This window comes from Hyla sarda, unplaced genomic scaffold (assembly GCF_029499605.1).
Source record: "Hyla sarda isolate aHylSar1 unplaced genomic scaffold, aHylSar1.hap1 scaffold_1227, whole genome shotgun sequence".
In the NCBI taxonomy this organism is placed as follows: Eukaryota; Metazoa; Chordata; class Amphibia; order Anura; family Hylidae; genus Hyla; species Hyla sarda.
The window spans coordinates 50,447-63,866 of NW_026607848.1; the positions used below are offsets into that span (position 1 = coordinate 50,447).

A 13,420-nucleotide genomic window follows, 5' to 3' on the forward strand; every position below is an offset into this window, starting at 1 on the left:
AACCCGGATTTAACCCACACAGGTAAGTCCAATGGGGTGCAGGCATGTCCTCTATGCTTACAGCTTCCCGTGGGTGTTGGTTTGATACCGTTTGGGGACAGCCAAGGAGGCATCTGCAGGCAACAAAGGTAGGTGTGTGCTTGTGTGTGTGTTTCCTATGCAGATCCTAAGCCCAGTGTCACATGCAAGTAGGAGGAGTAAGAAGGGTTCCTGGCAAATCCGGGTTATGGATTGCATTTAAAAAGGCCCCGTGGGAGTGCAATGGGCCCCTGTCTTGCTGCTTAGCAATAATGGTATGGGTTTAGGTTCTGCTGTGTGTACTGGTGGTTGACTGCCCCCCAGCCCAGAGTGTGCATGGAAAATTGTCTGGCAGCCTCCCTGACAGCAAGCAGTGATAGTGCCCATGAAGGGGACCTTGTTGGGCCCGCCCCTTTCACGGTTATCGCTTCTCGGCCTTTTGGCTAAGATCAAGTGTAGTATCTGTTCTTATCAGTTTAATATCTGATACGTCCCCTATCTGGGGACCATATATTAAATGGATTTTTGAGAACGGGGGCCGATTTCGAAGCTTGCTTCCGTCGCCCTATGCATTGACCCGATATGGCAGTATCTTCGGGTACAGTGCACCACCCCCTTACAGGGTTAAAAAGAAAGATTCCTACTTTCATTGCTACCTGCTTGCTGGCTAGCCAGCTAGCCAGCCCTGTGGGCCTTGCTGCTGCTGCAGCCAAAAAACAAAAGGTGGTGCTGCTGCTGCTTCTGCTGCTTCTGCTTCTGCTTGTGTCTGGCCCCTGTTGAAGCGTCCAGGCACAGGACTTCTGCTGCTGCTGACTAAATGGCCTCCTTAATTGGATCATTTGAGTAGCCAGCACACCTGTGCAGGTAGGGCATGACATGATAGGCAGCTGCCTTGATAGCGGGTGGGTGCTGAATGTTCCTAATTGACAAAATAAGATTAATGCTTATGAAGAAATATAAAATCTCATCCCTTCCCCAATATCGCGCCACACCCCTACCCCTTAATTCCCTGGTTGAACGTGATGGACATATGTCTTTTTTCGACCGTACTAACTATGTAACTATGTAACATAACATGGGGGGGGGGGTCTCCTGGCTGTTCACACAGGTGTGTCATTGCTGTACATTGACCATGCATTGCTTCTGTGGTATTGCAAAGGCAAAGACAAATGCTTCCAGCCATCCATTGCACTAATGGATTGGTCATCAGCTGGCTGTCTATGTCCCGCATCAATATAGACCAAAGTACAGAGGGTTAGGCTATGCTATTGTGCACCTACCTGATGCATCAGAAGGTGCGAGGCCCTTGCTAAATTCTGTGCACAGACTTTGAGATCTATGCTTTAGACTGTATCTAAACCTGCTCCAACATGGACTGACATTCTGGCCTACTTTCAGCCGATGCGACTTGTCTGTCGCTGAACAGTCGCTTTTTATGTATTCAGCACCTATGTATAATGTTGTAAAAATGCTCTAGAAGCTAAAGTCGCAGAAATGTCACACATATTTGGCCTGCAACTTTCTGTGCGACAAATTCAGACAGGAAAAATCAGTATAAATCCTTAGAAAATTATCCCCCAGTGTCTCCATCTGCTGGCGGTATTGAATAAGCATTGCTGCACTGATGGGGTATGCATTAGACGAAAAAAAAGAAGAAAAAGAAGAATAATACGCCCAGAAAAGAGGCGAAAAGGAGAAAAACGTAAAAAAACGTGAAAAAAAAGTAAGAGGAAGAGAAGGGAAAAAAAGGTGGAAATGGGTTTAAAAGTGATTTCGGCGGAGAAATATATATATATATATATATATATATATATATATATATGCGCACACACACACATAGATATAAACGTATTCTCCGTTGAGATATTGCAGCCGCTGCTGTGTCCAGGCCCAGGAGCCTTAGCACTGTGCTGTGATGTCACTCAATACCACTGACATCACTAGGTGTAAACAACATCTCTCCTTTGCTGTGTATGTGACTATGGAGCTGTTTGGTGATGTCGTCTATTACGGCCTTCATAGAAGCAACAGGAGATTGTTGCATCCATCTTGAACCCTCAGAACTACAGTGCTATGATGTCACTCACTTCCACAGGCCTTGCAGAGTGTAAACAACAACAACCCAGCTTTGTTGTGTATGTAACCAAAGGGATTTGTGATGTCACCTAGAACCTTCACAGCAGCGACAGCTTTATGAGGAGCATCAGCACTGCTCTGCCTGAGCAGAACCATCACCGCCATAGGTTGTCAAATAACCCGGATTTAACCCACACAGGTAAGTCCAATGGGGTGCAGGCATGTCCTCTATGCTTACAGCTTCCCGTGGGTGTTGGTTTGATACCGTTTGGGGACAGCCAAGGAGGCATCTGCAGGCAACAAAGGTAGGTGTGTGCTTGTGTGTGTGTTTCCTATGCAGATCCTAAGCCCAGTGTCACATGCAAGTAGGAGGAGTAAGAAGGGTTCCTGGCAAATCCGGGTTATGGATTGCATTTAAAAAGGCCCCGTGGGAGTGCAATGGGCCCCTGTCTTGCTGCTTAGCAATAATGGTATGGGTTTAGGTTCTGCTGTGTGTACTGGTGGTTGACTGCCCCCCAGCCCAGAGTGTGCATGGAAAATTGTCTGGCAGCCTCCCTGACAGCAAGCAGTGATAGTGCCCATGAAGGGGACCTTGTTGGGCCCGCCCCTTTCACGGTTATCGCTTCTCGGCCTTTTGGCTAAGATCAAGTGTAGTATCTGTTCTTATCAGTTTAATATCTGATACGTCCCCTATCTGGGGACCATATATTAAATGGATTTTTGAGAACGGGGGCCGATTTCGAAGCTTGCTTCCGTCGCCCTATGCATTGACCCGATATGGCAGTATCTTCGGGTACAGTGCACCACCCCCTTACAGGGTTAAAAAGAAAGATTCCTACTTTCATTGCTACCTGCTTGCTAGCTAGCCAGCCCTGTGGGCCTTGCTGCTGCTGCAGCCGAAAAACAAAAGGTGGTGCTGCTGCTGCTTCTGCTGCTTCTGCTTCTGCTTGTGTCTGGCCCCTGTTGGAGCGTCCAGGCACAGGACTTCTGCTGCTGCTGACTAAATGGCCTCCTTAATTGGATCATTTGAGTAGCCAGCACACCTGTGCAGGTAGGGCATGACATGATAGGCAGCTGCCTTGATAGCGGGTGGGTGCTGAATGTTCCTAATTGACAAAATAAGATTAATGCTTATGAAGAAATATAAAATCTCATCCCTTCCCCAATATCGCGCCACACCCCTACCCCTTAATTCCCTGGTTGAACGTGATGGACATATGTCTTTTTTCGACCGTACTAACTATGTAACTATGTAACATAACATGGGGGGGGGGGTCTCCTGGCTGTTCACACAGGTGTGTCATTGCTGTACATTGACCATGCATTGCTTCTGTGGTATTGCAAAGGCAAAGACAAATGCTTCCAGCCATCCATTGCACTAATGGATTGGTCATCAGCTGGCTGTCTATGTCCCGCATCAATATAGACCAAAGTACAGAGGGTTAGGCTATGCTATTGTGCACCTACCTGATGCATCAGAAGGTGCGAGGCCCTTGCTAAATTCTGTGCACAGACTTTGAGATCTATGCTTTAGACTGTATCTAAACCTGCTCCAACATGGACTGACATTCTGGCCTACTTTCAGCCGATGCGACTTGTCTGTCGCTGAACAGTCGCTTTTTATGTATTCAGCACCTATGTATAATGTTGTAAAAATGCTCTAGAAGCTAAAGTCGCAGAAATGTCACACATATTTGGCCTGCAACTTTCTGTGCGACAAATTCAGACAGGAAAAATCAGTATAAATCCTTAGAAAATTATCCCCCAGTGTCTCCATCTGCTGGCGGTATTGAATAAGCATTGCTGCACTGATGGGGTATGCATTAGACGAAAAAAAAGAAGAAAAAGAAGAATAATACGCCCAGAAAAGAGGCGAAAAGGAGAAAAACGTAAAAAAACGTGAAAAAAAAGTAAGAGGAAGAGAAGGGAAAAAAAGGTGGAAATGGGTTTAAAAGTGATTTCGGCGGAGAAATATATATATATATATATATATATATATATATATATATATATATGCGCACACACACACATAGATATAAACGTATTCTCCGTTGAGATATTGCAGCCGCTGCTGTGTCCAGGCCCAGGAGCCTTAGCACTGTGCTGTGATGTCACTCAATACCACTGACATCACTAGGTGTAAACAACATCTCTCCTTTGCTGTGTATGTGACTATGGAGCTGTTTGGTGATGTCGTCTATTACGGCCTTCATAGAAGCAACAGGAGATTGTTGCATCCATCTTGAACCCTCAGAACTACAGTGCTATGATGTCACTCACTTCCACAGGCCTTGCAGAGTGTAAACAACAACAACCCAGCTTTGTTGTGTATGTAACCAAAGGGATTTGTGATGTCACCTAGAACCTTCACAGCAGCGACAGCTTTATGAGGAGCATCAGCACTGCTCTGCCTGAGCAGAACCATCACCGCCATAGGTTGTCAAATAACCCGGATTTAACCCACACAGGTAAGTCCAATGGGGTGCAGGCATGTCCTCTATGCTTACAGCTTCCCGTGGGTGTTGGTTTGATACCGTTTGGGGACAGCCAAGGAGGCATCTGCAGGCAACAAAGGTAGGTGTGTGCTTGTGTGTGTGTTTCCTATGCAGATCCTAAGCCCAGTGTCACATGCAAGTAGGAGGAGTAAGAAGGGTTCCTGGCAAATCCGGGTTATGGATTGCATTTAAAAAGGCCCCGTGGGAGTGCAATGGGCCCCTGTCTTGCTGCTTAGCAATAATGGTATGGGTTTAGGTTCTGCTGTGTGTACTGGTGGTTGACTGCCCCCCAGCCCAGAGTGTGCATGGAAAATTGTCTGGCAGCCTCCCTGACAGCAAGCAGTGATAGTGCCCATGAAGGGGACCTTGTTGGGCCCGCCCCTTTCACGGTTATCGCTTCTCGGCCTTTTGGCTAAGATCAAGTGTAGTATCTGTTCTTATCAGTTTAATATCTGATACGTCCCCTATCTGGGGACCATATATTAAATGGATTTTTGAGAACGGGGGCCGATTTCGAAGCTTGCTTCCGTCGCCCTATGCATTGACCCGATATGGCAGTATCTTCGGGTACAGTGCACCACCCCCTTACAGGGTTAAAAAGAAAGATTCCTACTTTCATTGCTACCTGCTTGCTGGCTAGCCAGCTAGCCAGCCCTGTGGGCCTTGCTGCTGCTGCAGCCAAAAAACAAAAGGTGGTGCTGCTGCTGCTTCTGCTGCTTCTGCTTCTGCTTGTGTCTGGCCCCTGTTGGAGCGTCCAGGCACAGGACTTCTGCTGCTGCTGACTAAATGGCCTCCTTAATTGGATCATTTGAGTAGCCAGCACACCTGTGCAGGTAGGGCATGACATGATAGGCAGCTGCCTTGATAGCGGGTGGGTGCTGAATGTTCCTAATTGACAAAATAAGATTAATGCTTATGAAGAAATATAAAATCTCATCCCTTCCCCAATATCGCGCCACACCCCTACCCCTTAATTCCCTGGTTGAACGTGATGGACATATGTCTTTTTTCGACCGTACTAACTATGTAACTATGTAACATAACATGGGGGGGGGGGTCTCCTGGCTGTTCACACAGGTGTGTCATTGCTGTACATTGACCATGCATTGCTTCTGTGGTATTGCAAAGGCAAAGACAAATGCTTCCAGCCATCCATTGCACTAATGGATTGGTCATCAGCTGGCTGTCTATGTCCCGCATCAATATAGACCAAAGTACAGAGGGTTAGGCTATGCTATTGTGCACCTACCTGATGCATCAGAAGGTGCGAGGCCCTTGCTAAATTCTGTGCACAGACTTTGAGATCTATGCTTTAGACTGTATCTAAACCTGCTCCAACATGGACTGACATTCTGGCCTACTTTCAGCCGATGCGACTTGTCTGTCGCTGAACAGTCGCTTTTTATGTATTCAGCACCTATGTATAATGTTGTAAAAATGCTCTAGAAGCTAAAGTCGCAGAAATGTCACACATATTTGGCCTGCAACTTTCTGTGCGACAAATTCAGACAGGAAAAATCAGTATAAATCCTTAGAAAATTATCCCCCAGTGTCTCCATCTGCTGGCGGTATTGAATAAGCATTGCTGCACTGATGGGGTATGCATTAGACGAAAAAAAAGAAGAAAAAGAAGAATAATACGCCCAGAAAAGAGGCGAAAAGGAGAAAAACGTAAAAAAACGTGAAAAAAAAGTAAGAGGAAGAGAAGGGAAAAAAAGGTGGAAATGGGTTTAAAAGTGATTTCGGCGGAGAAATATATATATATATATATATATATATATATATATATATATATATGCGCACACACACACATAGATATAAACGTATTCTCCGTTGAGATATTGCAGCCGCTGCTGTGTCCAGGCCCAGGAGCCTTAGCACTGTGCTGTGATGTCACTCAATACCACTGACATCACTAGGTGTAAACAACATCTCTCCTTTGCTGTGTATGTGACTATGGAGCTGTTTGGTGATGTCGTCTATTACGGCCTTCATAGAAGCAACAGGAGATTGTTGCATCCATCTTGAACCCTCAGAACTACAGTGCTATGATGTCACTCACTTCCACAGGCCTTGCAGAGTGTAAACAACAACAACCCAGCTTTGTTGTGTATGTAACCAAAGGGATTTGTGATGTCACCTAGAACCTTCACAGCAGCGACAGCTTTATGAGGAGCATCAGCACTGCTCTGCCTGAGCAGAACCATCACCGCCATAGGTTGTCAAATAACCCGGATTTAACCCACACAGGTAAGTCCAATGGGGTGCAGGCATGTCCTCTATGCTTACAGCTTCCCGTGGGTGTTGGTTTGATACCGTTTGGGGACAGCCAAGGAGGCATCTGCAGGCAACAAAGGTAGGTGTGTGCTTGTGTGTGTGTTTCCTATGCAGATCCTAAGCCCAGTGTCACATGCAAGTAGGAGGAGTAAGAAGGGTTCCTGGCAAATCCGGGTTATGGATTGCATTTAAAAAGGCCCCGTGGGAGTGCAATGGGCCCCTGTCTTGCTGCTTAGCAATAATGGTATGGGTTTAGGTTCTGCTGTGTGTACTGGTGGTTGACTGCCCCCCCAGCCCAGAGTGTGCATGGAAAATTGTCTGGCAGCCTCCCTGACAGCAAGCAGTGATAGTGCCCATGAAGGGGACCTTGTTGGGCCCGCCCCTTTCACGGTTATCGCTTCTCGGCCTTTTGGCTTCGATCCCGTGCGGTTTTCCGGGCGGGTTAGGAGTTGAAAGGGGTGGTGATCGGGGCCCTCTTTGCGGGGGGCCCTGGGTTATTTTGGAGTTGCGATAGTGGGTTTCATCGCCTGCAAAAATGAGTGGAGGAGAGAGGATTCGCGGAATGGAAGACACGGTCAGGATTTTCGTCCCAACGGAACATCGGGGAACGGTTGGCCTGGACCAGATTGTGCTGGAGATTCTACGCAGGCTCCAGTACCTAAAGGTAACAGATGTATTTGCAATGCAAGATTTCCCTAGACAGGGTATTTATGATGTCACATTTGTTAATTCCGAGATTTGTCAGAGGGTCTACAAGGACCTGGAAGGAATGAAGAGAAAGAATGAGCCGGATATTATGAGGAAAGTTAAAGTAGAGCCTTTGTTTCTGAGTACAGAGAAAGTGGTCATCGTACATATGTACAATCCCAAAGTTACAGACTCAATGGTAACAAATTTTCTTTATCGTTATTGTGAAGAAGTGAAGTTTTTTGGAAAACTAAAGAACAGACATGGTTTTTTTAATTGTAAAAGGAAATATGTTGTGAAGTTCAAGAAGGATGAGTCTATGGAGGAGGGAATTAAGAGTATTCCTCAAGTTTTTTCCATTGGAGGAGAGCGTGGTTTTTGTTTTTATGAGGGGCAGCTTCAGTTTTGCCGCAAATGTCAAGCATATGGCCACGTGCAGGACGCATGTCCTGTGAAGGGTGTTGTTTGTAGGAACTGTGGCAAGACTGGGCATGAAACAAGTTTTTGCGTTGAGGAAAAGACTTGTGATATTTGTGGGAGTAATTCCCATTTGGCAAGAGGATGTCACTTATGGTACAAGAGAAGGAGTTATGCTGATGCGGCTGGAAGTAAAGGTGGACAGAGCAATGAACAGGGAATGGGAAGGAGGTCTTTTTCAGAAGCCACAGGTGTGGATGGAGGTGTGGATGGAGGTGAAAAATCTAATGTGGAGGGGGAATGTGAAGTCGGGAGGAGCGCAGGTGGTACGATTGTTAAAAATGTTGTTGCTCAGGTGGATGTGATTAAAGAGGCTTTTGTGGAGACAAGTGTGGTGGTTGAACAGGAGTATAAGAAAGTGGTCTCCACAAGTGAAGTAACATGTGCAAAGGGGGTGGAGGTCAAGAAGATTGAAACTGTGTATGGAGATGTGTTTCCTTGTGGAAGCATGAGTGGTGATGTGGAATGTCCAGACCCTGTTGTGGGGGAGGAGGAGGGAATGGAATTTCAAGAAAATGTGCAGTCATCTGAGAAGTCCCTTACACCTGCTCAGAGATTTGTCAGCAGTGATGAGGAGGATGAGGTGGGGGTGGAAAGTAAAAGAAGTAAAAAAGGAAGTTGGACTGGGGATCAAGAGGACCCAGTGGTTGGAAGAGGAGTTGAAATGGACAGGGACTCTGATCCAGGGTCGCCTGATTGTTATGAAAATGTTTTAAGGAAAGTTGAGAGTCAGAGCAGTAATTTTTAACTATGATGGATATTAAAGTTTTGATTTTATTCATTTTAGTTATTATGACTCTTATCGTAACAACCCTTAATGTCAGGAGTATTGGATCAGAAGTAAGAAGAGCTGCTATTTTTGAGGTGTTGGAGAATGTGAGAGCTGATATAATATGTTTACAGGAGTGTGCAATTAAATCTGCACCTTATGCTGATGAGTGGAGGATGGGACAATCTTTTTGGTCAACTAGTACGGATAACAAGAATGAAGGAGTTGGTTTTTTAATCAAAAATAATAATATCAAAGTTTTAAATTGCCAGATTTTAATACCCGGCCGTTGCATGGTTTTAAACTTTGAGTTTTTAGACCAGAGGATTAGAGTTTTTAACGTATATGCCCCAGCAGAGAAGAAAGAGCGGTTGGTTTTTTTAGAGTCCTTGAAGTTTTTTATCCCTGGTCGGGAAAGTACTATAGTGGCTGGTGATTTTAACTGTATCCGTACTGTTAATGACCGTGAGAGTGCTGCTGAAGTCCGAACTGACATTACCTCTAATGCTTTAAATCAATTAGTACAAGACTTACACTATATAGATGCTGGACTGATGATTGACACTGATGATAGATATACATATGTATCGGATAGTGGTCACTGTAAATCCCGGATAGATTATATTTTTGTGTCTGAAGGGATGAAGGTGGCCCGGTGTAATCAGATGATGTCGATTTTCTCAGATCATAAAATTTTATCTGCTGAAATAAGCATCTCAGAGTCCATTGCCTTTGGTAGGGGACTCTGGAAGTTGAATGTGAGTTTACTTGAAGAAGAGGAGGTAATGGCAGGTTTTAAAAATATATTTTTATCCTGTGCTGCTAAACAAGACTGTTTTAAAAATATTTTAGACTGGTGGGATTGGGCTAAAGTGAACTTTGCTGGTTATTTTAAGTCTGTTTGCATTAAGAGAGCACAGGAGAAGAGGCGGAGAGATGAGACTTTAGTTTCACAGTTGGAGACTCTCTTTAAGTTTAAGAACGCTGGTCTAGAGGTGGATGCTGAAATTTGTGAAATTAAGGAAGAGATGAAGACAAGGTTGAAGGAAAGAGGAAGGAATATTGTTTACAGGGCTAAGGTGCAACATTTGGAGGAGAATGAACAATGTAGTCGATATTTTTTTAAAAAGTGTTTTAAGCCAAAGGGGGTCTTTAAGTCGGTTTTAACCTCAAGTGGTGAGGTGGTTGGTAGGGAGATGGAGGAGGAGGTTTGTAAATTTTATGAAACACTTTTTAGTAATGAAAGTAAAGCTGCTATTAATGAAATGGAAGACTACTGTAACATTTTAGAGGATCAAATTCCAGATGAGGAGAAAGTTTTTTTGGTGGAAGATGTTAGTGAAAATGAAATTAGAATGGCGCTGAATGGAATGGCAAAAGGTAAAACCCCTGGTAGTGACGGCCTTCCAGCTGAGTTTTATGTTGTATTTTGGCCTCTTTTAAAAGATGTTTTTACTCGGGTTGTGCAATATGTTTTTAAGTTTGGGATTTTAGCTGATTCAATGAAGAAGGGAATTATCACACTAATACATAAGAAAGGTGACGAACGTGATATAAAAAATTGGAGACCAATTTCATTGTTAAACAGTGACTATAAAATTATTGCTAAAATTGTTGCAAACAGGCTTAGGAATATTATTGGCCATATGGTAGATAATTACCAAGTATGTGCTGTACCCGGGAGAAGAATTACTGATAATTTATTGATTTTAAGGGATGTTATTTATTATTGTAATTTTAATAAGGTGCCTCTTTTTGTCGAGTCAGTAGATTTCGAGAAGGCCTATGATAAAGTCGCACACAAATTTATGTTTACGGCCCTAAAACATATGGGGATCCCAATGAAGTTATTACATGTTATTAAAGGGTTATATAATGGTGTTACTGGACAAGTTTTAATGAATGGCCATGTTGGTCCTGCTTTTAAGATTTTATCAGGGGTTCGGCAGGGTTGCCCACTCTCCCCAATCCTTTTCATCTGTGTAATAGAGGCCTTGTTAAAGAATGTTCAGAAAGACAAATGTGTTAAAGGAGTTTTTATACCTGGCAGTGGTGGGAGTGATCTTAAGGTTTTAAGCTACATGGATGATGTTGTGTTTACATGTACTTCAAAAGCAGATTTGAATAGAGTGAATTTGCATATTCAAATTTTTTGCTGTGTGGCCGGAATGTGTGTAAACTGGGGCAAATGTCATTTGGTGAATTTTGGGAAATGCGAAGATGTGTTGGTGGATGGAGTAGAGATAAAGGAGAATGTGGAAGTTTTAGGGGTCATTTTTGAAAAGAATCTTAAAGGGACAGAGACTTACAACAAGCTGGACAGTAAAATTGAAAAGAAATTGAATTTTTGGAAATTGAGGAGTTTATCCCTTAAAGGGAAAGTACTTGTTATTAAGACTGTGATTTTACCTTTACTTTTATATACTGCGATGGTTTTTCCACCTGGTAAGCTTTGGATGAGGAAGACAACAAGAAGACTTTTTGTTTTCTTTTGGGGATCCAAAATGGAAAAAATGAAAAGAGAGAAGGTAATGAGTACTGTTAAGAATGGTGGATATGACTTTCCAAATATTGATTTGTTTTTAAAGTTACACTATTTTCTTTTAATTTTCAAGACGATCCAGTGCAATAGTAAAACAGCTGATATGTGTAAATATTTAGCAGGATGGTTGTTTTCTAAGTGGGGCTGGTGTGAGAGGGATCTGAGGAAACCAATGGCGCTGATTATACCTACCTTTTATGTGGTTCTTCGGTCTTTCAATGATCAGTTTAATTTGAGCTCCTTGGGGAAACCTGAAAAGAAGAAAATAGAATATGAGTTGAGAAAGAGTGAAAAATTTAATGAAGTACCATTCTGTAATATTGCACAGTCAGTTAAGATTTGGAGCCTTTTTAATTCCTTTGGTTTATCAAATAGACAAAAAGATGTGGTATGGATGTCTTACCATGGTTGCCTCCCAACTCGAGTGTTTTTAAGAGGAAGAGGAATAAGAGTGAGTGAACAGTGTCCAAGAGAGGGTTGTGGAGGTAAAGAAGATATTGTACATTTGTGGTGGGACTGTTTTTATGCCAAGGAAGTTTTTAGGCTTTTAACAAGATTTTTTATTGCACTTGTGGGTTTTAATGATTTTACTTTTGAGAAAATTTTTATCGGTCAGGACTTTAACATGAAGAATGATGCGCGTGTTACTTGGATAATTTTTTCTGTTTTTAAAGAAGTTTTATGGGACTCCAGGAATTTGCTTGTTTTTAAAAATGTTTCCATTTCTCCAAGTGAATGTAGGAGGTTGTTGCTCGGAAGACTTTTTATTGCATATTTATTAGATAAGAAGAGAATGGGAGAAGACAATGCTGAAAAGATCTGGAAATATACCCAATGGTGGAAACTGTAAGTCTGACCAGTTTATGTTTTGTTTTTTAAATGTTTTTGTTTTCCTTCAGCTTTCACCTTTTGGTTTTAAGTTCTTGACCCTCGGTTCCCTTTTTTTTGTCTTTCCGCATGATGTTTTTTCAGACATTGTTTTAAGTGACGAGTCCTGGTAGGAGACCTGATGATCGTTCAAACAATAGTCTGTAACTGAGGAAAAAAAAAAAAAAAAAAAATCTGTTCTTATCAGTTTAATATCTGATACGTCCCCTATCTGGGGACCATATATTAAATGGATTTTTGAGAACGGGGGCCGATTTCGAAGCTTGCTTCCGTCGCCCTATGCATTGACCCGATATGGCAGTATCTTCGGGTACAGTGCACCACCCCCTTACAGGGTTAAAAAGAAAGATTCCTACTTTCATTGCTACCTGCTTGCTGGCTAGCCAGCTAGCCAGCCCTGTGGGCCTTGCTGCTGCTGCAGCCAAAAAACAAAAGGTGGTGCTGCTGCTGCTTCTGCTGCTTCTGCTTCTGCTTGTGTCTGGCCCCTGTTGGAGCGTCCAGGCACAGGACTTCTGCTGCTGCTGACTAAATGGCCTCCTTAATTGGATCATTTGAGTAGCCAGCACACCTGTGCAGGTAGGGCATGACATGATAGGCAGCTGCCTTGATAGCGGGTGGGTGCTGAATGTTCCTAATTGACAAAATAAGATTAATGCTTATGAAGAAATATAAAATCTCATCCCTTCCCCAATATCGCGCCACACCCCTACCCCTTAATTCCCTGGTTGAACGTGATGGACATATGTCTTTTTTCGACCGTACTAACTATGTAACTATGTAACATAACATGGGGGGGGGGGTCTCCTGGCTGTTCACACAGGTGTGTCATTGCTGTACATTGACCATGCATTGCTTCTGTGGTATTGCAAAGGCAAAGACAAATGCTTCCAGCCATCCATTGCACTAATGGATTGGTCATCAGCTGGCTGTCTATGTCCCGCATCAATATAGACCAAAGTACAGAGGGTTAGGCTATGCTATTGTGCACCTACCTGATGCATCAGAAGGTGCGAGGCCCTTGCTAAATTCTGTGCACAGACTTTGAGATCTATGCTTTAGACTGTATCTAAACCTGCTCCAACATGGACTGACATTCTGGCCTACTTTCAGCCGATGCGACTTGTCTGTCGCTGAACAGTCGCTTTTTATGTATTCAGCACCTATGTATAATGTTGTAAAAATGCTCTAGAA

At 43.5% G+C, this 13,420-nt stretch overlaps 4 non-coding genes across 4 annotated transcripts; all 4 read left to right on the forward strand.

Annotated features, from left to right (window-relative positions):
* Window positions 1-441: 441 nt before the first annotated feature.
* Window positions 442-632, forward strand: LOC130303393 (U2 spliceosomal RNA). The gene has a single exon (XR_008853466.1). It is a non-coding gene; the product is annotated as a U2 spliceosomal RNA (small nuclear RNA).
* A 2,080-nt stretch (window positions 633-2,712) lies between these two features.
* LOC130303395 (U2 spliceosomal RNA) lies at window positions 2,713-2,903 on the forward strand. The gene has a single exon (XR_008853468.1). It is a non-coding gene; the product is annotated as a U2 spliceosomal RNA (small nuclear RNA).
* Window positions 2,904-4,981: 2,078 nt separating this feature from the next.
* LOC130303396 (U2 spliceosomal RNA) lies at window positions 4,982-5,172 on the forward strand. Its single transcript, XR_008853469.1, has one exon. It is a non-coding gene; the product is annotated as a U2 spliceosomal RNA (small nuclear RNA).
* A 7,193-nt stretch (window positions 5,173-12,365) lies between these two features.
* On the forward strand, window positions 12,366-12,555 carry LOC130303418 (U2 spliceosomal RNA). The gene has a single exon (XR_008853490.1). It is a non-coding gene; the product is annotated as a U2 spliceosomal RNA (small nuclear RNA).
* The last annotated feature ends 865 nt before the right edge of the window (window positions 12,556-13,420 follow it).